The 26,334-nt window shown below is 37.4% G+C and overlaps 1 protein-coding gene across 2 annotated transcripts in view; it reads right to left on the bottom strand.

The window, feature by feature from the left end:
• Window positions 1–26,334, bottom strand: part of DDAH1 (dimethylarginine dimethylaminohydrolase 1) — a 139,173-nt gene that overhangs the window by 67,878 nt on the left and 44,961 nt on the right. Inside the window, exon 2 of one of the 2 annotated variants that reach the window (XM_045835528.1) lies at window positions 16,962–17,026. The exons of the other annotated variant lie outside the window; for it this stretch is intronic. The gene's annotated coding sequence lies outside the window, so the exon portion shown is untranslated. The remainder of the gene's footprint in view (window positions 1–16,961; window positions 17,027–26,334) is intronic. 2 annotated transcript variants of the gene reach the window in all.

Below are 26,334 nucleotides of genomic sequence, written 5' to 3'. Positions count from 1 at the left end.
AGGCACAGCTATTAACTTGCCATTGCTATGCAATGTGTCTTAAATACAGTAGCATCCTTCTTCCCTTCCCCCAGTCAAGGATTATGGAGGTTATGTTCTGCACCCTGTTACAAGACTGCATTTTAAGTATAAGGTCAAACACTTATGAATTGTGTGACCTTGCAAATATGAGTCTACCTCTCCAAACTCTGGTCCCTTGACCTAGGTTGGTATTCAACTTCTCCAACTTTTGGGTTGCTTGTTTTTAAAGTGGAGATTATAATAGTGATGGTCTCATAGGGTTGTTGTGATGATTAAATGAAATGATGCATGTAAAAGCCCTAGTCCCGTGCCTGACACACAGAAAACTCAATTTTAGCACTGTTGCTATTACTACTGTTGTTTGGGGAAAAAAAAAAACAAAACCTGTCTCCTGAACACTAGCTTTGTAAATCCAAGTTACATAAATAGTCAGTGAATATTATAAACTATGGTATTATACAAATAATCTGAGTGACTGAATGAGAAGTAATTATATACAAATAATTTCAACCATGTTCATTGTTTTCCTTTAGAGATGAAACTGGAAGCAACACATTTCATTTGCTTCAGTTCCCTGCCACTACTCCCTGCCCCTCGTTCCATTTATAAATGTGTTGTCCAGAATCATTAAGTCCCTTAGTAAAGTATAAAATTATACTTTATTTTTAAAAGCCATGACAATTTCATTATAAAAATTCACAGGCATCTCTTCTTTAACGTCTCTGGATGTAACACCCAGGAAAAATTCTAGCAGATAGTGCCATTCTAGGGCAACCAGTGACTCTCTGAAAAATGACAAAAAGAAGGAAGTGTCACTTTCATTGTGCTCCGGATGAAGATTTTTTTCTACTTTCAATGTAGAATATTTGGTTTCCTGACTGACAGATGTTTCTTTGTTAAGATCCCACTGGCCCAGGATTCACTAAAAGGAATTCAAATAGACAATTCCTAGAGGCTGTAGAGCAAAGTGCTTAAACTCACAAGCTTTGGAATTGAGCAACTTGGTTCAAATCCTTATTTTGAGAATTATTCATTGTTTGGGCAAATTACTTATACTGAGACTCAGTTTCCTTTTCTGTAAAGTGGGTGTTAAAAGCTGTTTTTACCTGGCATGGCTGTTGTCATGAATAAAATGGTACACATAAAGCATTTACATTGGTGTTGACCCACAGCAAATGTTCATTAAATATTACTTACTATCTATTAATTTTTAGTCTAGGAAGCCAGAAAATCCACATGAAAAGCTCAGAACTGACTATGTACCACTTCCATCATTATTGACTCACTTGTCCACTGAATGGATGTGTGTGGAGTAGCTGATGCTGTGTCAGGTCTGTGTGCGATGCCTTAGCAACTTCGTTGAAATCCTCTTGTCAAGAGATCTTCACCAGAGACTATGAGCCCCATGAGGGCAGTACCTCTGCTCTCATGTGGACAGCTGCAGCACTATGGGCCTGGCAGGGTGCCTACCAGATAAGAGATGCCAACAAGATGTTGGGTGTTTTTGAATGGATAAATGAATAAGGGATGAATGAATGATATGATACAAGGATGATTAAGATGAGCTCCTTGATCCCAGGGAACACAAATTCTAGCTGGAGTTGGAATTAGGCCCCCAACAGGGGAATGGAAGCAGGGAAGATAAGGAGGAAATTTCATGTAGTGGGATCACCATGAGTAAAATACCAAAAAATTCTATTACAGTTATGCTAACATAGTTCAGCAATAATGGCAAAAGAATGTGGAACCAAACTTTGACATTTCTAACAAAAAACACAGAAATATCTTATTACTTATCATAGAAAAAAAGAAACTTGAGTCAATTTTATACCTCAAGTCAAAGGATAGAAAGGAATATACTGTCACATAGCCTCCTATGTTAGGTCACCCAATCCTGCCCTGGTGGTCCTATTCGCCTTTGGTTAGGGGTGTCAATCACTACTTGCTTCCTCTCTTCTATCCCAGTGCTAGTTAGAAAAAGACAGGACAAATAGGGATCAGATATCCGCTTAATTCAGGGTCCACTGGTAATGACCAAATGGAAGAACTGGCAAGGTCTTCTACTTTCCAGTGAGAACTGTACAGCCTCCTCCAGCAGGGTGAACCTTATTTAAAAACCCATTTGAACCTTCCTTCACTCCACCCACCTGTCCTAAGATGTTCCATGAAGAAACAGGAAACAGGCACAGGACATGCTCTGCTGCGCACAGAGAAAATGGTGGAAACCACTTCCCACTTTTGAAGCAAATGGACTGCAAATCCACTAAAAAATGTGGTTGATCAAGGGGGTCCACCACTTCCTGTCATGGATCAAAGGACCAGAATGATTCACTGAAATGTTTTCCTTTAAGGAAGCATGAGAAAAAGAAATAAAGGTCCCTGCCTCTTGCACTCCACATGCAACTTTCTATTCAGGAGAAAGAGAACCCTATATTGTTTTACGATGAAATAGATGCTCATTCTTCTGCTGCAGATAGCAGGAAGCCAAGCATTCTAATTTGATTTATTTTACCCCCCTAACTAGGAATGGACTGTTAAGACAAACTTACTAACAACAAAGTAATAACCAAAATAAGGGACTATAAATCAAATATTCTAAAACCAAAGTTATCTTATTGTTAATTTGCTTTATAAGTAATAATCTAGGGGAAATGGAATCATTTAGTTGCCTGGGAGTGCATTCTCAAATAGCTCATCTTGGAGACAATATAAGGAAAAAATATTGCCCATATTCAATGTGTCTTATTGAGATTTTATTTTGGTCACAAGGATTCTAGATACAGAACCTTACAATTTTTTGAGACAGCATCTATGTCAGCTCTGTTAAAGAAACAGACTGTGGGGTGATGAAAGCCTTCCCACATTTTTTTTTCTGTCCATGTGCCTGAAGAAGGCCCAAATATATTTTTTTCCTCTTTGGAAAAATCTTGGCCTTGTTCTGTTGTATCCCAGCCACTTTTTCATAATAAAATCTTGGGCTAATGTCATTATTTATTGAAAACAGTCAGGGAGGACTGCCTGAAGAACACAGTCTACTCATCCAGAAGTTCTGAAAAGTACATTTGAATTAAGATAAGTACCATATGATTTCACTTATGTGTGGAATTTAATAAACAAAATAAACTAACAAACAAAAAGCAACAGACTTATGGATACAGAGAACAGACTGCCAGTTGTCAGAGGGGAGGGGTTTGGAGGGCTGGGAGAAAAAGGTGAAGGGATGAAGCCAGAAAAAAAAAAGAAGAAGAAAAGGAAAAGAAAAATAAAAAAACCTTCCCAGATATAGATAACAGTATGGTGATTACCAGAGGGAAAGCGTGTGGGGAGGCAGTAGAAGAGGGAGAAGAGGGGATAAATGGTGATGGAAGAGGACTTGACTTGGGGTGGTGAACACAAAATACAATATACAGATGATGTGTTATAGAACTGTACACCTGAAACATATATAATTTTATTAACCAATGTTACCCAATAAATTCAATAAAAAAGTTTACCTACTCTAATAATTCACAGGGAGTTGCACCTACAACGGGAATGTGATAGATGGTGCTATTCATACCATCACACACTGCCCACATGGGGTCCCAAGAGGGAATTCCTCTCTGAGCTTAGTAGTAAGAACACTTTCACTTCTCCTCAATAACTCATATTTTTTTAACCTTTGGGTCTTCAAAGGCTGAAACACCTACTAGGCTCACCTCTTAATGCAAAGAGAAAGTTTAGAGTGAAATCTGTGACCCATCTGTAACAGTGTGTAAATCATGCATATCATTAATTTCATTCCCGGCTCTGTCTGATGGTAATTATTCTCATTTTCCCCTTTATCAATGTTTTGATTGATTCTGCTTTGTATTTTACATACCCTTGTAAACTGTTTTATATCCGTGCAGCATAATGATACGTAAATGAAAAATATAAAAATATATGTGTGATTACATTCTTCAATGTTGTGGCAGGCAATCATCTGGGGTTTCTAGAACATTTGGGCTGAAAAGTGAACACTTCTGGGTACACTAGACTAACACGCTGTTTCATTGGTAAAATTCAGTGCTGTGTATAAACTGCCTTTGGGTACTTAAAAGTAGCTATGATAATATACTGTGTTGACACAGTCTAACAATAAAATTATGACAGAAATGATTCCTTTTTCCAAGAGCCTAGAATGCCAAAGAGAGAAAGGAGACTACTATGAAAAGTTGAATTTATTAAAATTGAAATCTTCGATTATTGACACCTTTTTACCTGGATTTACTCACTTCCTGGGAACACAAGAGAATGACTAAATAAACCAGAAGTATAAAAGATGATAGCATATACAGAATAGCATGGTTGATATACATCTTAAGGAAAAAACAGTGTGATGAGGCTAAAATAAAATTTTACTTTGAATTCTAAGAGAAGTAACTTTTGAGCTATTTTAAAATTTCTATCATTGAACTGTACTATTGGATATGGCTCTATTTGAATGTTCACAAAGAAACATTATTACTATCTTATTTGAAAGAAAACATTTTCATAAACTGTTCTGCACTTAGTTCTTTTTTAATGTCTTCAAAATCAAGTATTTTAAAAGTTCACCTCATATTTCTCTCTTCTAGAGTCTATGAAATTTTTTCCTTAATCAGTCCTTTTTTTCGGCTTTACCCATTGTGTTATTTTTTTTTAATTTTTATTTCTTAATTGTAGTTCAAGTACAGTTGCCTCCATTTTCACCCCACCACACTTCCCTGCCCCACCCATCCCACATCCCACCCGCAAACCTACCCCCTTCGGCTTTGTCCTTGTGTCCTTTATACACGTTCCTTGATGGCCCCCCTTATTCCTTATCAGTCTTTCACCCAACAGCAAATGAGACTACTTCCCAGATTGTTTTATAGACAAACTATTTTAAGAAAACAATATATATGAATTTCCCACACTATTTTAGATTCAGATTAATTTGATCATTTCTTCTGAAATCTGTAATTTCAGTAACAAGCACCAAATACTTTGTAGATTTTCTGGTAACTACAAGTGACCGAAAGTTTTGTTTCTAGAAAACAATGAACTAATAAAAATCTTAGAATTCCTGTTTTTCCTCCAAAAATATTAGTTTAACCCCAACAGATACCTGCTTTCTTAAGAGAGCTGTGTATGTGAGCAGGGAGGAGTGTCTGCTGCAAGTGATAAGGAGGGATGTGTGTGTGTTGGCAGTGGGCTGGGACCCCCCTTCCCTTAGGGCTTCTGAGGGTTTGGTCTGGAGGCTGACGAGAGCCAGTTTGAGGGAATTTTCCCCTTGGTCACGTAAACTCCCAGGTTAATGAAACAGAATTACAGAACAGAAGTAAAACAAAATAGGAAAGTTACAACCAAGGAAAATCTGAGAAGAACCATTCAAAACGTGCGAGACACACTACAGTTAAGATGTACTCGAAGGCTCCGTTCTGTAAGGGCAGCCTAAACATCCCCAAGCTCCACTATTCAGGAATCTTATTTCCAGGCACAGTGTCCTGGAGCACTTGCAATTTTTCAGTTGGAACTCTCAGCACTTTTCTTTAAAAATAGCCTAAAGTCAGAAACTGAAGTACTGATCTATTTTTCAACCCCCAAGTTGCTCCTTAGTCAACATAACATTGAACATTTCTGAACGAAGGGATTCTTAAGGCTGGCTATGGTTCAGGCAAGTCCTAAACTTAGTAAAGGGAAAAATAAGTTATCCACAAAAGAAAAAAGTTATGTCTCTCTTCAGTTGGAAAAAGATCTATTTCCCTCCTAATGTTGATTTATGATTTAAATCAGTTCAGATTTTATTTTGGACCATTGATCTGTAATTTAACATAGTTGTTAAAAAATGAAAATTTTGGTCCATTTTGTCAGGTTGTTTACTAGAAGAACAGTTCAATGGGTAGAACCATAAAACATAGTTCCCTTTGTGTGATTGCTTACAAATGGATACACAGTGTACTCTTGGCAAAAGTTACACGTTACATTTTAACAATGTAATTGCTGACAATAAAACATTAAATTAATACAAAAACAATTTCTGTATCTTAAATCATAACTATATCCTTCCTGCTACTTTTAATAAGATAAAAAATCATTCTATACTATTTTTAACAGTAAATTTCTAATATGTTTTAAATCCCACAGAGAAATGTAAAGCTTTATGGAATTTTCCTTGAAGAACTGCATATTGTATTTCACAAATAAAGCTAATCAAAAATTCAGAGCAACATTACAATTCACGAGTATTAAGAATTCAATGACCACCATTTCTAGGATCCCCTCTCAGAGGAAGCCACTGGGACATAAAGACCCGTTATACATGAAACTTCTACCTGTAGAATGGCAGGTGACAAACCCTGCAAGACCACATTCTAGAAGGTACTGCTAATCTTCATTTGTCCTTACCATAGCTGACTGCCATCAAACTGCCATCCAAAATTGCTTTAGGGAAGCAGTTCCTCTGCAATCTTTTCAACAGATTCCCTGTTTTAACATCCACCTGTGTTACTGCAGAACAGTCTGACCCGGATTGAGCCATGAAGCAAATAATAACACTAACTGCAGCTCCAGACAGAAAAAAATAGAAGTTAATTTTCCAGACTCTTGTGGGAATACAGAGCATGTCTGTTGAAACTGACTCCAAGAGTTCAATGATACTGTAGACTCAAGTATTTCTTTATATTCCACGTAATGGCTTTTCCGTTCTTGGTGTTTTATAACACACTACTGAGCCATGATTTAGAAAGTGAGGGAAGTTTTCTCTCCTTCTCCCTTCCTTTCTCTCTCTCTCTCTCTCAAGTTGAATCATATAAAAATTATAATTGCAAAGAGAAATTCTAATAGGAAGCCACAAGAGTTGTGCCATTTAGTGCTCTTATTGAACACCACCACTGTAATTTAAGTCGGTTTATGCCATTTTCTTTATTTGCAGGGAACATCATTTCTTTAGGTATGACTATATTTCTTTTATTTTGTTTTTGGTTTGCCAGGGAATGAGTGGCTCTACAACCTTGCCTTGGAGAACCTAATATGGTATCCTTACTGTCATTTTCAACTCTGTTTTATTTTCTTTTGGCGAGGACAGACAGGCTCTTTTGCTGATACCACTGTTTAGCTTCACGAACCCCTCTCTTTTTTATACAGAGGCGACTAGGTTCTCTATCAGTTTTGTACAGCTGCCACTTCACGTTTTTCCATGAGCAGAGATTCTGGCAATTCTCTTCCATTTAATTCAGTAGACAGGCCAAATGGGGTTTGGTTCCATTCGGTCTACAATCTAGCATAACAAAGATTACCTAAAAGAAACACAGTTTAAACTATATCTAAGATTACACAGGGAAATAGTCAAACACCTGAGGAAAAGATCTTGTTTTTCCCTGACATTAAAAATTGTACTGTAAAAATAATGTACTTGGTTCTATAATGGGAGTACATCATCAAATTGTTAGTACAGACACAGAAATATTTCCTCTAAACAAACACAGGTGTCATGAAGCTTAAGCATACAAACAGGGTCACTCATTTTTGGTAAGTTTGCTTTAATGTCTTAAAAAGTAATGTTCTGGATTGACAGAACAGGGCTGGTACTAAGGTGCAGTTTATTCCCTGCTCCACAGTTGGCTGGGGAATACTTGCTCCTTGGCTGAAATTAAGGTGCCCTTGATGAAGTCCTGCTTTATAGCAGTAAATAGGAAACTGGAGATAGCATGTGGACTAGTCTTAAAAGAAGCTGGGGTCCACAAGGAGAAAGATAAGACTTCATCGAGAAAGACGGCCAGGGTGTGAGACTCTTTCATGTGCTTTTCTCCCAAGTTCCCCAGCAGGAGATAAATGATCTGCCCCACTCACCCAAATACATTTCTGTTGACATTAGAAGTAAAACAAAAACACTAACGTTGTCAATTTCAAACAGAAAGGGTTTAGTTATAGGCATTTAAGAGCATATTGATATTAGCCTCCAACAGTTTCAGAGAAGCTGAGAACCGACATTTATCTGGGACCCACTGTGTGCCAGGGCTATCATGTCTCCTCATATGAATCCTGTAGCAACCTAGTGTGGTGTGCCTTATCATGTTACAGTGTGGAGGCTGGGCCCCAAGAAGGTGCGTAACTTGCTTGAGGTTACACCATCTAGAACATGGAACAGCTAGATCTTAACTCAGCAGGCCTGTTGAACTTCAAAGCCCGCATTCTATCTCAAAAGCTTCATCTTTATGAGAGATGTATGGAATAGAATTTTATCCTGGTAAACTATGAAAAACACCCAAATCCAATATACATTTTTAAAACTTGTTTTTCAGTTAAGATATATTATGCTTGCTTTTTCTTCTTTAAATTTTTAGTTAAAACTATCTCTTTCCTCTCATCAAAACAAAAGATTAATCTCTATAATGAACTATAAGATTCTCAATAATGTGGAATTATCAATGTGTCCAAAAGGCACATAAATAAAACAACTATTATACATTTTGTTTTATTTTTTAACAACTCATTAAAACTTGAAATATTCAGGAATTATATATATATATTCAGGAACAACCTCTCTCTATATATCTATCTATCTGTCTATCTATCTATCTATCTATATATATATATAGAGAGAGAACATAATATGCATTACACATTCATAAATTATAAGTTGAAAATGACATTCCATTCTTTCATGGTAGTTTTTTATTTTTACATTTAAAGAACTATATCAAAGCTTAAAATAAAATGCTAAATTGTAAAGAACATCTTTATGACTGAAAGAGAAATTATAAAAATTAGAATATATTTAATAAAACTGAAAGAAAATGTTCACTTGAAACATATAAAAACACACATTATGTCTTTAAGAGTTTAATCCTTCCTAGCTGAATTTTTGCTTTTAGTATCTGTGTCCATTTTTTATTTTTATTTTAATTATTTTTTAAAAAATAATTTTATTTATTTATTTTTAGACAGAGGGGAAGGGTGGGAGAAAGAGAGGGAGAGAAACATCAATGTGTGGTTGCCTCTCACACGCCCCCAACTGGGGACCTGGCCTGTAACCCAGGCATGTGCCCTGACTGGGAATTGAACCAGTGATCCTTTGGTTCTCAGTCTGGCACTCGGACCACTCAGCCACACCAGGCAGGGCTGTGTCCACTTTTTAAATGTTTCCATTTCCACTGCACACATATTTTTGAAAAGTAAAAAACAGGTAGTTTTCTCCTGTATTTTCACAAGTGGAAAGTCTTCCAGCTGCTCATCAACTTTCCCATTGCCTCAATATTAAAGATGTGGCAAAGTTTTAATTACTAATTTAGGAAAGAGGAGACATTTTAAAATTTAATGTATTTTGCCCTTTTACACAGACCATGTAGAATGAAGCCTCATTATGCTTGAAAAATCTCTTAGCAACAGAGAGTGGAGCTGGCCAACAATGGATGATTCATTGATTTAGCTTGAATGTGCAGGAATGTCTGCCAAAAGGTCTGAATAAACTCACATTGCTAGACACTATGGTAAAATGTACCCTGACCTCTTTTAAAACTCTATCAGAGCGGAAAGTCAAACTTACAGCTTTCCAGCAATTCACTGGCATCTGGAAATACACTTGAATTATAATATCTGCTTTTACAATAACCGATAGACTTTCTTAGATTATCATTTTCACCTAATTAGATAGTAGATGCTACTAATTGAAGATTTCAAGGGGACAACGCCACCGTGTTTATAAGCACTAAAAATAATGGTTGCCCATTCAATTTAAATCTGAAAGGAGGCTTTTTCAAATCTGAAACTGAAAGAACTGATTGTTAATTTTTTACAATATTGACTCAAGAATTATGCAAGATTACCCTAAACAATAATTTATACATTTAAAATTGTTAAATATTATGTAACAGATACCAAGTATCTGTTAGTTTATGCTTATATGTAGAGATTTATAACAGAGTATCTTATTTTACATTTACATAAAATTCAAAAGAGTTCAGTTCTTTTGCTTACATTTGCCACTTGTCTCTTCCAGCATCCTTTTTAGGGGTAAATATTATTTCTGTTGTGGGAAGATGATGCACATGGAATTTAAATTGTTTGCTCAAGCTCATAGTTATTCAAAGGCAGGTCCAAGTTTAAAATGTAGATTTTCTAGTTTCAGATTGGGGATTAGATCGATTGTACTACTTTACCAATCACAACTTTAGCAGCAATATTAAAAATAATCAATGAAACTAAATCCTTTTTTTCCAGTGTTAAACAAAGGCATACTTTGTTTTGCTCTTAACAGACATTCTTTCTCCTTCTTTTCCTCCTCTTCCTCCTGCTCCTCCTCCTCAGCCTCGTCTCCTTCTTCCTCTCTGTCTTTTTTTTTTGCATTTTTTTTGGTAAAATATTCAAATAATAAAGATTAATTAAAAGATCCTCTCTCCATTTCTGGTCTTTCTGTCAGGGGTAACCATATTGTCAATTTGGAATATTCTCTTTCATACTGCTTTCTGGGCATTTAAGTAATTATATAAACACATGTTTTTTTAGATATATAATTTTGATTTTTTTCCTAATATATTATCACATTGTTCTACAAATTAGTTTATTTTAATTTTTTTTATTGTTGTTCAATTACAGCTGTCCCCATCTTTCCCCCATTAGTCTTCCCTGCCCTGCCTGACCCACTGCACCCCCACATTCAATCTACAAATTAGTTAAAAAAAAGAAACAAAAACACTTCTTGGAAGTCTTTTTATATTTGCACATATAAATCTACTTCACTTAAAAACACCTCAAAGTATTTCATAATATGTACCTTATTTTCTTTAATAAGGCAAACTATATAATCCACTAAAAATGTAGCTGTTCTTTCAGCACAAGCTAGATGAACAAACAGAATGAAACAAATGTATGAAGAAGTATGGATAACTGAGGATATTTAATATTTTACCTCCTTCACTGACAATTCTATGCACTTGACAGCAGTAGAATCAATAAATGGACTTGTTACATTGGACAGTTTGGACCCGCCAGTTAAGAGGATGGGAATTTTGCAAGAAAGGGGCCATGTCCAGTAGGGGATCACAACGGGTGTAGAGAACTTTCTGGAGCAAAGCTGAATGAATCCATGATGGTTCCTGCCATCGTGGAGCTAACAGCCAAACTGTACATACCCTCCATCTTCATCTCTTCCTCTCCATACCCCCGTCACTGTTAGTCCAGACTCCCAGCATTTCTAGCATAAATTATTGCAGGAGCCCCTAAGTGGTTTTAACCATCTAATCCACAGCAGAGATATTCCCAAATAGCATGTTATAACCATGCTGTGGAACTAACAAAACACCTCCATTATTTTCCCTTAAACTAAAATACAAGGCGGGACCCCAAACCCAGAATTTATTTATTAAAAATTGTATATTTGTTCTTTTTAAAAAAGATTTTATTTATTTATTTTTAGAGAGAGGGGAAGGGAAGGAGAAAGAGAGGGAGAGAAACATCGATGTGTGGTTGCCTCTCATGCGTCCCCTACCGGGACCTGGCCTCCAACCAAGGCATGTCCCCTGACTGGGAATTGAACTAGTGACCCTTTGGTTTGCAGACCAGCACTCAATCCAGTGAGCCACACTAGCTAGGGCTGTATTTATTATTACATGTTTAAATATCAGTCACCTTCAAAGAACTCTCCATCTGATGCAATACACCTATTGAGATGTCTTTTTCCACTGCTAAAAACAGTTTTTAAACTCATTGATTTTGATGCCTTTTAGTGCTGCCATTTTTTATTTCACCCTTTCCACATTTATGGAACATTTCCCTTTGAGGATTTTTTTTTCATCTGAGGAAACAGGAATCAAAAGAAGTCACTTGGGTGACAGCAGGTGAACAGGGAGGGTAGAGCATGGGGGCCATGCCATTTTCGGTAAAAAACTGCTGACTACTCAGCACAGTGTGGGCAGGTGCACTGGTAAGTCACCCATCATGAAATGGGCAAATGCCTTGAAAGAGTCCTCAAAAAAATTTCAATGATACTGAACACAGCGTCTCACAACAACACCAGCTGGTACCCTGATACAGATAAGTCCCTAGAAGGAGACTTAACACTCACCTAGCAGGAGAAGCCTATACTACAGGGGGCTCACCCTCCAGAAGAAATTCTGCTTTTTTGGGGGGTCCCCCCTCATACACGACAAAGCTTAACCATCTCAGCACGACAATCATAGTCTAACCTCCTAATTAGTCCCTTGTTACTCTAAGTTCTAGTCAAATCAAACTACCTACTGTTCTACAGAGATTCTTTGTCACACCTTTGTGCTTTTCTTTACATACTGCCAAAAATATCCTCCACCTTCCTCCATTAGAACTCCTACTCATCCTCCTAGACCCAGCTGGAACACGGCCTCTTTCGTGAAGGGTCATCAAGCTCCCACTACAGCTATTTACTCCTGTGCTCCTATGGCAGTCTGCATTCACCTTGAGGGTACTTCGTGTCATTTCAGCACTATTTGTAATGCATATATGAACTTTCGACACTGTGTACAGGAAATGCTACTTACTGGCTAAAACCAATTTTGAGGGTCCTATGCTAAAGTTTTCATGAAAACTTACTATCAGGTATGACTCATTATTCCACTAGCCTTTATCCCTACTTGAGATGTTGGATTACAAGTTAACTGGGCAGATTCAATGCCTATTGTAATCATACAAATTCTCTCATATATATACCAACAGAGAGTATAAAAAGATAGATCTAAAAAATTCCCTCAAATTAATGTTTATCTCCTTTTGAAAAAATGGAAAATGAGATTAACATTGAATATTTTTAGGTTTAGGTGCTGAATGTGATTTAGTTTAGAATGTGTAATTTGATTACATTTTAAAAGGTAATTCTGCAGTGATAGGCATGACCTAGTCCCAGGAATATTTTGGTTCTCAATTTTACTTAACTTTATCTCATAAATAATCAATTCTTTGCTTCTCTGATGGAACGCCAAAGCAAATAAAGTAGTGCGAGAAAAAACCCCTCACTTCTGATGTAACAACCTTGGGGAATATGGACCAACAGTGCGGGAGACACCGCATTAGCAAAGTCATCATCAAAGGGCAGCGGGGCTGTTGTAGACGGGATTGCTCATCCACGAGGCTGAGATAATGTCTTAAGGCCCAGTTCTATCCAACTACATTCACCAGAGGTCCTCTGATGGAGTGCCTGGCAGGGACCCAGACCAGCCAGTTTTGGTCTAGCCCACAAATAATCACAGCATCATAGAACCCAATGTGGGCCATGTGAAACTATTCAGTCACTGTCATCCATGAAACAGATCAATAACAGTTTGACAGAGAAGCAGAAGTCCAAGAAATAGCAATAAATTGTTATGAATTGCTCAAGTTAAGTTTTCTCACAGCTTTTTATAATAGATAAAATTACTGCCTAAAGAATGTAGGCTTGAGGGTTTTTGTTGTTGCTTTTGCATGTTTTAAAAATAATTACCAGTACCTTCACAAAGCAGTTAGAGGTAGTAGAACAAAGAAATATAAATTAAACATCAGAAACTATTGCAATAAGTAGCTTTGAGGAAGATTTTAAAAACCAACTACAAGTATTCAGGTCAAGTAGGACAAAGAGAAGACTTCAAATAGCTGGAAAACCAGTTAGAAGGATAAGGGACCTGCCTTAAACAGGATGCTTCTTTGACTGACAAAGTCAATGTTGACCCCGATGGGGGAATTGGTGCTGTGTTCATTATCCCACTGCGCTGTCATGGTGTCTGTCTTTCATTTTTGGATCCCAGCCCTTAGCAAAATGACTGCTCAGTGTATATTTGTCTAGATCCAGACACCATGGCAGCAGAAATTAATTCCAGTGGGCCCGAAATGTAATGACTATGAGAAAGACACCTGCAGTTCCTGATAGCTGCCATGATGACAACTGCTGAGCCATTTGAGGGTAAACTGTTGTGTTTCACTACCATTCTGAGGCTCCCCATGGGGTTAGGGAACAAAGAGGCATTGGACGTATTTTTTTTTTTAAATTCCTTAATGTAACAAATTCCAGGTATTAGTGGTAGGAAATTGAACTTTTTAAAAACTAATTTTAAAACATTTTGGTTTAAGGCCCAGAAGAGTCTCTTGTTTACTGTAAACTCTCATTATAATTCAACTCTATCTGACAAGAATTTATTGAATGTGAAGTCTACTATACCATGCTAGATGTTCTAATGTTATTTGTTAAATGATACAAATGGACACAAGAATAGTCTGCTGTTGGAACATTGAATTTCATCTCTTAGGATCTTCTACCAATTGTTTCCCCTCTTAGCAAACCACAATGTCCCCTTCACTTAGGGAAAACCGCCTTCCTATGGCTATAGTCTCTTAGTCATCGTTGCCTCTATGTGTTTGCTTAGTCATCCCCCTAACTAAAAAGTCTTCCCCCTCTTCTTCACTATCAGTCAGTTGCTAAGATGCAGCTCTAAGTCCCCCTTGTTTCTCTCCATTATGTGGAAGGCATCACTGATGATTCCTCTGCCATCCGCTGGAGGGAGATGGGGTGGATGGAAAAGACACTCTCCATTCCTGGGAAGCACAGAGTTGGTTCCCTAGGGAATAATGAAGCTTCTTAAGAAAAATACAAGTAGTAAATGTGTACTAATACAAAATCATTTGGGAAAAGGTTATTTTGTTCATGTACTTTGAAATATACAGCTGGAGTAAAATGTAAAATAGATTCATCACTGTGTACACATGGGTAGAATGAATAAAATTAAAGAATTTTTAAGCAATCTATAAAATTACTTAGAGCCTACATATCACCTTGTGATATGACTATTACCATTATCAAGCTGCAATTCATTTTGATGGAATCAAGAAAATTTAGAGTTCTTTAAACTATTGAACCAAATCTCTGACACTTAGGAAGTAAAGGAAATTTACTTAAAGTTTTACCATATAAGGACAATAGATCCCAGGCCTGTGAACCTGAGCCTTCGCACATATTTCTTGCAGCTGCTGATACACTTCAGAGCCAAAGCTGAGCTTTGAAAGTTTGGATTCCTGTGTGTTGTGATAATCAGCTGGGGTTTGGAAATGCCTTAAAAAATCTAATGCTCTGGCACTTTAACAAAGCTTCTGAAAAAACAGTTTAACATCTGGAATTAAGTAGCCTGTGGAAGTCCAAGACCAACAGAGCAAAGAACATTGCTCTCAGTAATAGTTAAACTGTGGCACTTCCCTCTCCTGCATCAAATAAATGGGTGTATTTGTAAAGACTCTGAAGTGGTTTATAAAAAGTAAAATACAGAACAGAAGTACGGTGTAGAACACTGGATATTCCAGATGCTTATCACTAGAAGTTTTTCCTAGATATGCTTTTTTATTTTTCACATAATTTTCTCTTTCAAAACCAAATTCTGAAAAAAAAAAACAAAAACAAACCAAACTGCCAAAGCCAAGCCCTCATTTAGCCTTTCTGAGAGACTGCAGGTGGAGGAGGAGTAAAGGAGCTGTAGAGTCTGCCATTCACCTTGTCCCAAGGGCTTCGGAAGAGGCAAAGGCAATGACTGTACACGTACATTTCTGAAGTCTCTGATCAGATCAGAGAAGTGGTTAAAAAGAAGTGGTTATTGCTACTGACTATTCACTAATTTTCTACAGAGTTCTAGATATTATTTAAAACAACATATGAAAATGTGTTCTGTAGTAAAATAAAAAAATGACATCTAATGAGTGCTTAATATGTGGCAGGCACTATGCATTTAATTTATGATGAGTAATTAATACAGTATGGTGCCATGGAACTGGCATAGAGAGACAAGTAGAATAATGAAATAGAAGGGAGATCCACAGCTGCCCTGTGGGAAACAAACCCACACATACACATAGGGACGTGACTCATGGCAAAGAGAACATTGTAGATTAGCAGGTAAAGGACAGAACATCCAATAATAATGCCAGAAAAGTTAGTTCTCCATTTGGGAAAAAAAGGAAGAAAGTGGATCCCTTCTTCATATAATATATATGAATACACTTCAAATGGAAATAAGGTCTTTAATTTGAAAGACAGAATTCGAAGGCTTCTTAAAAGATAATATAAGAAAAAGGATCTGACTACGGTAAAATTAAGAGCTACTGTTCATAAAAAAACCCCCAAAACTCCATAGAATAAAAAGGCAAAACATATATCAAAAGATGTTTCCAGAACATATAAAGAACTTCTTTGAAAAAGGAAAACAAACCAGTAGAAAAACAGGCAATCAATAGGTACAGACTAAAGAAGTGGAAAAGACCCCAACAGTACCTGGCACATTGGAGGTACTCAAACAGTATCTGTTGAATGAATGAAAACACTAATGGTGTGTAAATATATGAAAAGATGTGCAACTTCACGAGTAATCAGAGAAATAAAACTCGCAATGGGATACCATTTCATATTCACTACACTGAAAAACACCAAAATCAAATGATATCCAATGTTGGAGGGGATGTGATGCAATGGGCACTTTCATCCATTGCTTGTGGGAACATAAATAAGAACAATCAGTTTGGAAAACATTTTGGTATTACTTAGTATGGATGAAAAAATACATGTGTGTGTGTGTATACTCGCATGCAAGCACGCACACACACACACACACACCCCTTACGACCCAGATGTACTCCTGGGTATCAAACTGAGAGAATTTCTTGCATATGTGGCCAGGGAGAGTTGTTTAAGACTATTAACTGCAGGACTGCTCATAGTATCAAGAAGCTGGAAACAGCCCAAATGTAAATCAGCAGTAGAATGGATCAATAAATTGTATATATTTACACTCTGGAATACAATACACAGCAATGTTAAACAAAAGAAGTAAAACAAAACAGAAAGTATGATTCTATTGATGTAAAGGTCAAAAACAAACAAAATTAAACACTGTCATATTTGGGAGGAAAAATACATAGGTGATTAAGTTATGAGGAAAAACAAGGGACTAGGTTAACATAAAATTCAGACGAGTAGTTACCTCTGTGGGGAGGATTGTGACTGAGAAGAGGCATATGGGAGTCTTCTAAGTTTTGATTTCATAATCTGCGTAATAAATACACACATTCATTTATTATTTTTCTTTAAGCTGTTCAGTTATATTTATAACACTCTTCAGAATGTATAATGTTTCTTTTAAATTCAAGAACACATTTTTTTAAATTAAAAAAATTTCTTTCAATTATAGTTTACATTCAATGTTATAATACTTTGTATTAGTTCCAGGTATGCACCATAGTGGTTAGACAATCATATACTTTACAAAGTATTGCCCCTGATATTTCCAGTATTCACCTGGCACCATACATACTTATTATACTGTTATTGGATACATCTTCTATGCTGCACTTCTCAATCCCATCACCTTTTTCACCCAGTCCCCTGACACCCCTCCTCTCTGGCAGTCATCAATCTAGGAGTCTGTTTCTATTTTCTTTGTTTATTTTGTTCTTTAGATTCCACATATAAGTGAAATCGTATGGTATTTTTTTTTTGCTCTGACTGACTTATTTCACTGAGCATATTTCAATAATTAAAAAATGATATGTGGGCTGCATTTTTAAATAAATCAAATTCTACATGAATCCTACAACAGGAATTACCTATTTCTATAAATTATATCATGAAAGAGTAAAACAAAATAATTTTCTGATTTATCTATGTTGATATTTATACTTTTGAGCTTGCTTAGGTTAGGGTATATTTACATAAAATTTACCTCAAGGTATGAAAAAACAATAAATATTTCTTGTTTTTTTTTTTTTTACTTTAAGCAAGTCACTCATATTATCATAGTCTTTGTATGACTGCGATTTTGGTTTCCTTCTACAAATAGTACCTCATTAGTTTGATCATGCTCATGAAGTTTATAACATTCCCAAGTGATACTGCTTTTAAAAGTTCTCTCTAATTGCTGAAAAAGAAAGAGTTTAGATTGGTGTGGTTAGATGTGGAGTGGATCAGACAACTGAACTGGTGTTTTTAACCAAGCTTCGTTCTCTCAGTAGCTTTCATCATGTAATATTCTGACATGTAACACCATGCAAGATAACATTGGATTACATTTTATTTTCTAGAAGACAATTTTTGTGGGTGAACCCCACCAACTGAGAAATAATCAAATTACCAGATGAAAAAAATTGATTTTAGTGAAGGGACTGTGTTAGTACTTGGAGGTGAAATCTGAGGCCTCCGTAGCCAAGCTGGCTGGGCTGGAGGGCTGTGAGGAGCACAGCGTGCAGCCAGGAGCTGGCTCTAGCCAAGGACAGCTGTCTCCTGGCTGGGCTGGGTCAGTCCTCTGCTGAGTGAGTGGGAGGGGAGGAGAGGGAAGCCAGGCCTGTGGCCAAGAGCCCCATTCACAGAGAGGCAAGTGGGTTCAACATGCTTGCGTTCTAGGAATTTTAGTCTCCATCCCTCGCACCATGCCAGTCTCATTCCCAACATCACTGCTTCAGACCCTCCAATGTTGACAGGCCCCTCTTCAGGGCTGGGTACCCGACCACTCTCACAACTTAGTCGACTGAAAACTCCAATCATATTTTCTGAGAATTTCAGCAAAGAGGGAGGGTCCTTTGAAGGAAACCAAGGTTAGCCTGAATTCCAAGCATTCCAGGGGAAATCTTAAAGCCTTAAAAGTATTTCTCTTTATCAACCTTCATATACATAACTCTCCCTATAATCCATACCATCTTCCTGCAGCATTATCCTACACACATGAAATAAAACCATCTCTACTGTCATCTATACCCCTAAATGGCATTTATTTAACTTATTTGCACTATAAAAGCCATATTGCTCCTGAACTGAAGAGGAAATTTGGGAAGTCAAGTACAACGTATGCCAAATAATTGCAAAACACTCTGATTTAAAAACTAAAAATAAAAACCTCACATCAGGCTGAGAGTCTTTAAAAGATGGTCTTTAACAATGTCTTAGTAATGTAACTATCAAGTATATTTACACACCACATACCATTCCACTAATGATTACAAATTATGGGTGCTTTGGGGAAAGACTGTAGGAAATGGTGGCACAAGATAAGCTTTCAAAGAGTTTCATTAGGATGGGCAGAGTGACCAAGTCTGCAGGGCCCTTTGAAAACACCAGGGTAAGAGGCTAAAACAGCAGCTTCATCTCTTTGAACTTAATTTGTTATTAAGCTTGTTGCTGCTGCAGACAGATAAGATCCGAGACGAAATACAAAAACATACATTTGATTCAGCAAGAGGCTTATCTTAGCAACTGGACCTACTCTGTTCAAAAAAAAATTGGCCCGAGAAAAGCATTTTTCCTTTTAGTCCTAGCAATTCAGGATCTTCCTTCAGCTTGAAAAAAGTAAAAACATGAAAGGTTCAAATTTTCTTCTGTCCTATTAAAATAAAACCAATAAACCTCAGTAAAACAAAAAATTTATGAAGTTCCTTAAAAATCAGATTTCTTTTTATATGGTTTTCATTACATAACTTGACATATCTGGGGTTTATAATTTATAGGAACAAAAAGTGAAAGCATTGCTTTGGTCTGGAATGGGGGAACTTGATGGTCTCAAATCTACTGGAACACAATTTATGGACCAAATACCAGGAGAAGGCCTCACATTTCATGGGGATTTAATATTTCAGTTAAATCCCCAAGTTTTTACAGTAGTCAACAAAAGTTTTTCTTTCAGGTTCTCACTCTAGTTATCTGGAAAATGCAGTATTTCTTCAGATGTTGGAAAAGCTCTCCTCGGTGTTCAGAGATGCTGCTGCTGACATTTTCATCCTAGTTCTTACATTCCCAGGGCTTTCTGGGCCCATCTGCATTGGTTCCTGGTTCAGAAGTCTGGAGCACCAGTGCTGCCATTTGTGCCATCCTGTGGGCCCCACCCCACAACTGAGGTCAGGGGCAGGGAGAGGTCTGGAGTGCAGGTCATAGGCCAGGACAGGAGAAGCCAGTTAGAGCTCCCTAATTTGGCTCCATCTGCAGTCTCTGCACGTATGTGGTTGGGCTGATGATGCCTGTTTAACAAGAGGGTGAGTGATGACCTTCCTATCTATTACTGAAAAATGCCTGTTGCTGATCCAGCCCAACCATCCCCTCCTGAGGAAACCAGTGCAGTAGGACCTAAATCAATCCATGAAAAGTTACATAGGGAAAATGTAAATTGATATATGGCAAACATCATCATTGTTTGGAAAAAGCCACTAAAGTTGGAGAGGTACTGCAGGAGAGACCACTTACACTGAATTGTGTAAGAGTGGTGTTTCCTGGAGATGTGTAATGCTGCTGACCCTTCAGACAGCAGCACAGAAAAATCTGGGTAACATTTAAAAAAATAAACTTTCTTTGTAGCTCAGTTTTAGATTTACAGAAAAATTATGAAGCTACCCATATACACACTTCCTATATGTCCCTGTAACCAATTTCCTTTTCAGTTAACATCACACATTAGCATGGCACACCTGTTATCTTACATCAATGTACTGTAAATGAGCTGATATAGTTTTATTAACTGAAGCGTGTCCTTTTCTCACATTGCCTAAGTTTTAACCTAATGTCCTTTATCTGCTTCAGGATCCCATCCAGGACTCTATGCTACATTGCATTTAGTCATCACGTCTTCTAGGCTACTCATGACTGTGACAATTTTTCAGAATTTCCTTGTTTTTGATGACTTTGATAGTTTTGAGGACTACTGGTTTGTAGAATGTCCCTCAATTTGGACTTGCCTGATGTTTTTCTCATAATTAGACTGGGTCTGTGGTTTTGGGGGACAAAGACCACAGAGGTAAAGTGCCATTTTCATCACATTATATCAAGAGCACATACTGTCAACGTGACTTATCATTATTAATATTGACCTTGATCACCTGGTTATGACAGGGTTTGTCAGGTTTCTGCTCTGTAAGGTTACCTTTTCTCCCTCTTTCTACTTTGTACCTTTGAGAGGAAGTCACTATGTGTCAATCATGATTAAGCTGTGGGGAGTTTTTGCTCCATCTCTTTGAGGGCACAGTATCTACATAAATTATTTGGCATCCCTGTGCATGGGAGATTTGTCTTTACTCCCATATGTATTTATTTATTCAGTCATTTATTTATGCCAGTATGGACTCAAGTGTATTTACTCTGTACTTTGGGATATAACCCAATAGTACTTTATTTACTTTGTTGTGCAGATTGTTCCATCAGCAGCCATTGGAACTCTCTCAATTGGCTCCTGTGTCCCTTTGACATACTCTATTGTTGTATGTGTTTTTAAAAGCACTTCCAAACTTTCTGGCACAAGATGATGCTCTAGGTTCATCTTGTATGTTTCCTGATCAAGTCCTAGAATCAGCTATTTCTCCAAAGAGTCCTGGTTCCCTTTACTGGAGAATGGTATTCGAAACCAAGATCTGGGGATAGGTGTTATTGTTGCTGCTGGGGTGGTGTTAGTCTGGGAGGTCAGCTATAGAACAAGAAATATATTTGCATATATTAACCCATGTATCTATGAATATTTCCCTATGTAACCATCTGTATAAACATGAATTCATACTGATGTCTCTGATTCTAATCTATTACCATAGGAATCATTGTAGCTTTTCTTATCTGTAAACTCTTACTCTAACAGTTTCCACCATCTGCCATCCTTCTCTTCAATTCCACTACATATGTACTGTAGTATCAGAATTGCTAACCTATATTTCTGAAGACAACAATTTTGTCAACTACAGTGCTTATGTACTTTTTCTTTTGCTTTTAATCTTATAGATTCCAATTACTTCCAAAGTTACTTATGTCAGCAGCTCTCTCCTCTACCCGCTTCAGTGAGGTTGTTTGTCAGTAGTTAGATTTTTTTTTCTTACATTACATTCTGCTTTCAATACTGGGCTCTCAACCTTCTAAATGATTTTTTTAAAGCTTACATACATTAAAGTTCACTTTCTGTGTTGTAATTTTCTACAGGTTTTGACAAACTCATGGTGTCATGTATCCATAATTACCATATCATACAGAATAGTCTCACTGTCCCACAAGATCCCGTGTGCTTCATGTATTCAACACTCTTCTCCCCCTCAACCCTGGGCAGCCAACAATCTTTCACTATCCCTAGGGTTTTGCTTTCTCCAGAATGTCATATAATTGGAATAATACAGTATGGAGCCTTTTCAGATTGGCTTCTTTCATTTACCAATACACATTTAAAATTCATCCATGTCTTTTTCAGGGGTTTATAGTTCATTTTTTCTTATTGTTGATTAATTATATGGGTATACCATATAAACACCCATTCACACACAGAAGAACATCCAGGTTTGCTAATTATGAATAAAGCTGCCACAGTCATATGCAGGGCTTTGTGTGGTATAGTTTTCAAGTCAGTTGGGTAAATACCTTTGGGACATGGCTGCCAGATTGTTATGTTTAGCTTTGAAAGGGAGAGACCAAATGGCTGTGCATTTTTCACTCCTATTACCAATGAAGAAGAGTTTCTGTTTTTCTGTATCCTTGCTGGTGACTGGTACTGTCAATTTTTTTTCCACCATTCTAATAGATGGGTAGTGTTATCTCATTTTAAACTGCAATTTGTTAACAATGATATTGAGCATCTTTACATAGTATGTTTATTTGCTGACTACATATCTTATTTGGTAAAAAGTATGTTTCAACCTTTTGCCCATTTTTTAATTAGGATATTTTCTTAATGAATTTTAAGAGTGCTTTGAATTTTTGAGCTATGTGTTTTGAGAATTGTCTTACATTCTCAACAGTTTCTTTTGCAGAGCAGGAGTTTTAAGTTTAGTAAAGTGCATTTATCACTCCCCCACCCCCCAGATCATGCACTTAGTGTTATATCTAAAAACCTGCTGCCAACCCTGAGGTCACTTATATTTTCTCCTATGTTTCTCTTCAAGACATTTTAGACTTTCAGTCAAGATGGCAGTGCTGGCAGACATGGCTCACCTTTTTGCACAACCACATCAAAATTATAACTAAAATATAGAACAACCACCACTCAGAACTGTGAGAAATTGACCTGAATGGAAGTCTGAAAGCTATGGAATTAAAGAAACCACATCCATCCAGAATGGTAGGAGGGGCACAGATGCAAAAGGGGCTGGTCCCTCACCCATGTGTGGTGGATAAAAACTCAGGAGGGATATCTCGGGAGTGAGGAGTCTCAGTCCCACACCAGGCCCTCTAGCCCAGAGTTCCAGTGCCAGGAAGGTAAGTCCCCACAATTTTTGGCTGTAAAAATCAGCAGGGATTGAGTCAGTAGAAGAAACTTCTGGAGTCCCAAGAAGTTCCTCTTAAAGAACCCACACAAGGACTCACCTACTGAGACTCATTTGTCTGAGCTCCAGGACTGGGGTAGCAGCTTGAAAGCCATTGATGGTATATAGGGAGAGACTGAAGTGTCTCGCATCCAGGTGAGCAGAGGCTATTGTCCCTTTTCTAAACCCTGCCCCCACAGAGCCAGCAAGCTGGTACCATATTTGAGACTCCATCAACCTGGCTAACACTGTTTGACTTGCCTTGGGGATCCCCAGAAACTCTGCCCCACCTAAATTACAGGCCCACCCAAGCTGCTTTTTCATATGAATGGTTGGTCTTTGGCTCATGCTTCAGAACTTTCTATATTCTCTCAAACAAGCAACATCTGGCCTCAGTGAGCCCCAGGCCTGGCACTAGCAGCAGCCAGCCAAGTTGCACAGCTTGGCTTTGCCTGGAAATCTCCAAGCCCAACACAAGCAGCAGCCATCTCAGATTGCTTTATAGCTCAGGCAGGGTGGCCTTGGGGAAAACACAGATGGGGGCTTACCTTGGCCTGTACCACCCAGAAAAAACCCTAGGGCCAATGCACCCAGTGGACAGCTACAGACCATGCTGAAGCACTGACCCTGCACAGCTGATCCTCCATGGATGGTGGAGGTTGGTGGTAAGTGGTCAGAGTTAATCCTTGCAGCTGACTGGCCTTGGTTGCTGATCTGCCAACAACAACCAAGGCTCAACTACAAGAGCAGGGTGTACTCAGCCCACATGAAGGTTGTACCTTGAGTACCCAGCTTGGGTGATAGGGAAGGCTGTGCTACTGTACCCTACAGGACACCTACTACATTAGGCCATTCTACCAAGATAAGGAGTCAAAGCAGCTCTACCTATTACATAGAAAAAAACACAGGGAGGCTGTCAAAATGAGAAGACAAAGAAATGTGGCCCAAATGAAAGAACAGATCAGAACTCCAGAAAAATAAAGAAACTAAAAGGAGATAAGCAATCTATCAGATGCAGAGTTCAAAACACTGGTTACAAGTATGCTCAAGGAACTTAGTGAGAGTCTCAACAGCATAAAAAAAATCCAGTCATAAATGAAGGATACACTAATTGAAATAAACACTGGAATGGATGAAGCTGAAAGTCAAATTAATGACTTGGAACATACGGAAGCAAAAAACAACCTATCAGAACAACAAGAAGAAAAAAGAATCCAAAAAAATGAGGATAATGTAAGCAGCCTTTGGGACAACTTCAAGAGATCTAACATTTGCATCATAGGGGTGCCAAAAGGAGAATAGAAAGAGCAAGAAATTGGAATCTATATGAAAAAATAATGAAAGAAAACATTCCTAATTTGGTGAAAGAAATAGACACACAAGTCCAGGAAAGCACAGAGAATCCCCAGAAAGATGGATGCAAAGAGGTCCACTCCAAGACACATCATAATTAAAATGTCAAAGGTTAAAGATAAAGAGAGAATCTTAAAAGCAGCAATAGGGAAAGTTAGTTACCTACAAAGGAGTTCCCATAAGACTGTCAGCTGATTTCTCAAGAGAAACTTTATAGACTAGAAGAAATTGGCAAGACATATTCAAAGTCATGAAAAGTAGGGACCTACAGCTAAGATTACTCTACCCAGCGAAGCTGTCATTTAGAATCAAAGGGCAGATAAAGAGCTTTCCAGATAAGAGAAAACTAAAGGAGTTCATCGTCACCAAACCATTATTATATGAAATGTTAAAGGGACATATTTCAGAAAAAGAAGATCAAAACTATGAACCATCAAATGGCAAGACATAGAAATCTATCAACAACTGAATCTAAAAAACAAACAAGAAGAACAGAGACAGAATCATGGATATTGAGAGCATTTTGATGGTTGCCAGATGGGAGTGGGTGTGGGGGGATGGGTGAAGAGATGAAGTCATTAAGAAGTACAAAGAGGTAGTTACAGAATAGCCATGGGGATGTAAAGTACAGTATAGGAAATGGAACAGCCAAAGAACTTATTCACATGACCCATGGTCATTAGCAATGGTATGGGGATTGCCTGAGGGAGTGGAGGGTGCTGGGTGGAGGGTAGCAAAGGGGAAAATCAGGACAACTGTAATAGCATAATCAAGAAAATGTGATTTTAAAAAAGAAGTTTTATAGTTTTGCATTTTACATTTAGGTCTATGATCCATGGTGTATATGTTACTGTCGCTATATAGTAAGTTTTCAAATCATGAGTTGTGAGTCCTCCAACTTTTTTTCTTATTCAGTATTGTGTTGGCTATTCTAGGTTTCTTGCCTTTCTATATATTCCATAGATGAGTTTTTTGATATCTACAAAATAGCTTGCTGAGATTTTGATTGGGAATGCATCAAATATATAGGTCAAGTAGAGAATAATTAACCTTTTAATATTGACTCTTCCAATCCATGAAGGAAGAATCTCTCATTTAGGTCTTTTTAAATTTCTTTCACCAGAAGTTTATAGTTTCTGACATGTAAATCCTGTACATATTTTTGTTAGATTTATATCAAAGTTTGTCTTCCTTTCTTCTTTCCTTTCATTTTTCTTTTTTGATTTTATTACAAATGGTATTTTTAAGGAAAATTCAAGTTCAAATTATACATTACTGGTATATAGGGAAGCAATTAACTGAAAAAATATTTTACTTATTTATTTTTATAGAGCATGGAAGGAAGGGAGAAAGGGAGGAAGGGAAACATCAATCAGTTACTTCTTGCATACATCACAATGAGGGACCACCTCAAACAGGGAGCAGTGCCTGCAGCCCAGGCATGTGCCTTATTGGGAACTGAATTAGTGATCTTTAGCTTTGTGGGATGATGCTCAACCCAACTAAGCCATACCAGTCAGGGCAAGCAATTAACTTCTGTGTATTAACATTGTGCTCTGAGACTTTGCTATACCTCCTTATTTCATTTTGTTTTGTTTGTCTTTCATCAGTTCTTTGGGATTTTCCTGTGTAGAAAATCATGTCATCTGTGAACAAAGAACAGTTTTATCTTTTCCTTTCCAATGTGTATATCTTTGATTTCCTTTTCTTGTCTTACTGCACTAGCTAGAACTTTCAGTACACGTTGAATTACAGTGG

The sequence above is a fragment of the Phyllostomus hastatus genome, unplaced genomic scaffold (assembly GCF_019186645.2).
Source record: "Phyllostomus hastatus isolate PE091 unplaced genomic scaffold, TTU_PhHast_1.1 phas_contig_209, whole genome shotgun sequence".
Classification (NCBI taxonomy): Eukaryota; Metazoa; Chordata; class Mammalia; order Chiroptera; family Phyllostomidae; genus Phyllostomus; species Phyllostomus hastatus.
This window is presented reverse-complemented; position numbering and strand designations above follow the sequence as displayed.